We start from the raw sequence: 4,598 nt of genomic DNA on the forward strand, positions 1-4,598 counted from the left end.
TACCATGTCCTGTGGTGTTTGTTGAGAGGCCATGGGCAGTGGTGAAGGATGAAATGCTCTCTAGGAAGCAGGTTTGAAGAGCTGAGAGACCTGGGGCTCTTTGGTGTGGAGAAGAGAAAGCTGAGGAGGAGGATCTGGTCAGTATTTACAGATACCCAACAGGTGAGTGTCAAGAAAAAGGGGCCAGGCTCTTGTCAGTGGTGCCCAGTGATAGGGTGAGGGCCAATGGACAGACTGGAACACAGCAAATTCTGCCTCAGCACAAGGAAGAACTTGCTTTTGGAGTGTGCTGCAGTAGGCTGTCCAGAGAGGTGGAGTCTCCTTCTCTGGAGACTTCCCAAACCCACCTGGAAGTGTTCCTGTGTGGCCTGCCCTGGGTGCTCCTGCTTTGGCAGGGCATTTGGACTCGATGATCTCCAGAGCTCCCATCCAATCTGTACCGCTCCGTGATTCTAATGAAGGAGGAAGCTAACCTAAGCCTTGACATTGTTTTGCAAAGCATCTGCTCTTCCTGATTTCTTAACTCCTACATTTCATTCTAATCTGTTGGTTTGTCCACAGCATCGGGGTTGCAGCATTGTCTGGCAGCACAGGGAATTGTGTCACTGAAAAAGCTGGAGAAGACATCCTGCTGTCTATGGAGAGCTGGAAGTAGAAAGGCAGCATATGGAGGTTCCCAGTCTTTGGAGGGTTTTGACTGACAGTACATTAGTGTCTTAATAATTTGTAAGCTTTTATTTTGCTTCAGAGATGCTGTGCAGATGAATGCCAGCACTTAAGCACTGTCACAAACCAACACATGAGGCTAAAGTGATGCTGACGTTTTTAATGGGCAGTGGTGTTGCCGAGTGAATCAGGCCAAAAGCTGGATGAGAATGCAGGCCTGCCCATCTTGGGCCCCTCACTACAAGGCAGACCTCAAGGTGCTGTCCAAAGAAGAGTAACCAGCTGCTGAAGGGCCTTGAACACAACTCCTAGAAGGAGCAGCTGAGGGAACTGGGGTTGTTTAGTCTTAGAGGAGGCTGAGAGGAGATCTCAACACCCTCTACAACTAGCCAAAAGAAGGCTGTAGCCAGGTAAGGGTCAGCCTCTTCTCACATGCAACAAGTGACAGGAGAAGAGGAAACAGCCGCAAGCTGTGCCAGGGAAGGTTCAGGTGGAAGGTCAGGAACAATTTCTTCACAGAAAGGATTCTCGAGCACTGGAGCAGGCTGCGCGGGGTCGTTGCTGAGTGGTAGAGGCTTAGCAGTAGTGGTGGAGCTCCCCCTGGTGGAGCTCCAGGCGAACGTCTGGACTTGATGTGAAAAGTCTCTTCCGCACTCAGCAGCTCCATGCTTCTGCCTCAGGTGAGTGCTGTCTGCGGAGCTTTTGGGATGTGGAGTAATGCAGGAAGAAACGGAGTTTTGGTTGTGCAAGGTCCCTCCTGTATGTGCCCTGGCCTCGGGCTCGATGATCGTAGAGGTCTTTTGCAACCAAAAGAGTTCTGTGACTCTCCGAGTGTGATACCAGGGATGGCCACGGGGTGGCACACCAGCTCCACAAATACTCTTGGCATTACTGGGCAGCAAGAGCGCCACCTGCGGTGTGTCTTGGAGGGTGGCTTCATGGCTCGTTGCTAAATGCAGCCTGCTATAAGACTCTGTGGCTCCCATTCTAGCCTCCTGTTACAGTCCTGCTTCCACAGGGACTTAGTACTACACCAGGGTTTGGTGCAAGAGCTGCTTGTTGCCCCTCCTAAGTGTTTCAGTCTTTCATCTGATTCTCTGTTTTTTTTAGGTAGATTAAGAGCTGCCTGCCTGGGATGTGCACCTGGATCTGTTACAGGTTCTGCTATAGAGTGGCTTGGAGGATGGATGTTATGCTTTTGGTCTGCCTGAGTGCCATGGGAAGCGATTTAATTGGGTTTAAGGCAGCACAACCTCTTTGGGTTTTTCATCCTTTGAAATGACTTTTGCTAAGGGCTTCTCTGTCACAAAGTAACTGGCTTGATAGCATTGCTAATGAGAAGCCAAGAACAGCAAAATGTGCTGTTGGAGACAGGATAGCAGAGAAGGACATGAAAAGGGAGAACAGATGGGAAGATTCCTGATTACTGGGAACATCAGCATGCAGACACTTGAAAGCTGCCCATGGCAACTGAGGAGATGGCTCAGCTCGATGGCAGTGCTGTAGCTTAGCTGTCTCTCAATGAAGCAAGAGCTGGATGCTACACTTTGCCCTTCTTGGTGTGGGGGGAACTGTTTTGTGGTGAGGAAACTTCATCCTGTGTGCAGGTTTGCCCTCTGCTGCTTTCACTTCTGCTTACTACACCACAATGAACTCTGTAAGAATCTCATCTGTGGCTTTTGGGATGTTAGTTCCCTGCTCCTTGGAAGAAGGGGGCTGGAGAAAGAGGATTTGAAACTATTTGCCTTGGTAGGACAAGGGGAAATGTTTCTTCAACTAGAGGAGGATGGACATTAGATTGGACATTAGGAAGAAATTATTTACTGTGAGGGTGGTGAGACACTGGAATGGGTTGCCCAGAGAGATTGTGAGCACCTCAACCCTGGAAGCCTGGTCTGATGGGAGGTGGCCTTGCCTGTGGCAGGGAGGGTGGAACTAGATGGTCTTTAAGGTCCCCTCCAACTTAATCCATTCTATACCTGCAGCAGTGTCCAAATTCACAGCTGTGGCACCTTGAGGAGCCATCCAGGAGACTCTGCTTCCCTGCTTTGTGGGGAAGACAGATGCTTTGTGAGTTAAATGATGGTGGGTGGCTTAACACTTCAGTTTTGCTTCAGGATGACTGACCCCAGAAGGGAAAATTGTTCTTCTCCAGTCTGCTACATGTGGGTGACTGCTACTTTGGCTGATTGCCTGGTGGGCATAACCTTCCAGTTTGGGACTGGGTTTAGTAGTTAGCATTAATATTAGTTTAAGTTTTGCCACCTTCCTCCTGGCAGGTAGGTCCCAGAGTTCTCTAACTGGGTGTACAGAGCTCTTGGAGTCAGAAGAGCTGCTGGAGCTGGGCTTTGGAGGTGACCTTGTAAAGCAGGTAGCACATAACACTAAGAGGATCTGGGTAGCTGAGCTCCTGTGACAGCTATGGTGGCTTTCAATTAATTCAGACATCTATAAGGGCTTGTTTTGAACTGAGTAGAAAGATCTGTTCCTGTTGGGGTTGCAGTAACACCTTGTGGGAAGCCACTGTGCTTGAGCAGTGGCAATAATTTGGCCAAATGTGCTTTATTGTTGCCAGGATGATTGGTTTTGACTCAGCTGGTGCTTGAAAAATAGTCTCTCTTTTGGGTCTTTTTCCCCTAACTACCTTATACCCAGCCCTTGCAAACCCCAGAAGCTCATAAAGAAAATCCTGCTTGGAAGAGAGCCTAGGCCTCTGCACCAGGAACATTTTGTCCAAGTGCTTTCATCTCAGCTTCTGTTTTGGCAGCAAGATACAAAATCGCTCAGCAAAGAGGTAAAGAGAGAGAAATGAGATTTGTGTGAGTGAATCTCGTGTTATCCAGGAGGGGAAGTGAAATCACGGTCAGAGCTGGAGTCTATCCAAAGCTCTTCCAATCATGAGGATGGGGTTAACTAGGTTATTTCAACACTTTGGCTCAGTAATGAGCACTCTAAGGCATTTAGGAATAACTTAAGGAATTAATGGTGCATTTTGTCCTTGAGAAGGAAGTATTTCCCTCCATGGGGGCTTGGAAGGGAAGGATTTTTTTCCTCTGGGTTCCTCCCATAGTGGTTACTGCTCACACAAGCTTAGGACCCCCTTGATCTCTGCATCTCTGAATTGGAGGACTTTTTGCCTTCATGAGCACTAGAGAGCACTTGTCTGCTGGCTATTTTAGTGACTGCCCAGAGCCCCTGTGATAAAACAGTCAGCAGTATTTGGATGCCTGATGGCCCTTTTCAGAAGGAGCAGGCTTGTGTGGTGCTTCTCATGCCCTCTGACATGTAGTCAACTCCTCCTTTAATTTCAGCTGCTGGCCAGGGGGGGTCAAGAGGAAGGGGAACAATAAATGATTTCTTTATCTTGAGGCTTGGGGGTGCTGGTGGATGAGAAGCTCACCATGAGACACCAGTGAGCACTTGCAGCCCAGAAGGCCAATCACATCCTGGGCTGCATCAAGAGAAGCACAGCCAGCAGGGCAAGGGAGCTGATTCTCCCCTTCTACACTGCTCTGCTGAGAGCCCACCTGGAGCACTGTGTCCAGTTCTGGAGCTCCTATTACAGGAAGGATCTGGAGGTGCTGGAAGGTGTCCAGAGAAGGGCCAGGGGGTGATCAGAGGGCTGGAGCTGCTCTGCTATGAGGACAGACTGAGAGAGTTTGGGCTGTTTGGTCTGGAGAAGAGAAGGCTCTGAGGAGATCTAATTGTGGCCTTCCAGGATCTGCAGGGGGCTTTGAGAAAGCTGGGGAGGGACTTTTGAGGGTGTCAGGGAGGGATAGGGCTGGGGGGGATGGAGCAAAACTAGAAATGGGGAGATTCAGATTGGATGTGAGGAAGTTCTTCACCATAAGGGTGGTGAGAGCCTGGCACAGGTTGCCCAGGGAGGTGGTGGAAGCCTCCTGCCTGGAGGTTTTTGCAGCCAGGCTGGAGGT

This window comes from Melanerpes formicivorus, unplaced genomic scaffold (genome assembly GCF_026170545.1).
Source record: "Melanerpes formicivorus ecotype bairdi unplaced genomic scaffold, bMelFor1.0.p_v2 SCAF_26, whole genome shotgun sequence".
Taxonomy (NCBI): Eukaryota; Metazoa; Chordata; class Aves; order Piciformes; family Picidae; genus Melanerpes; species Melanerpes formicivorus.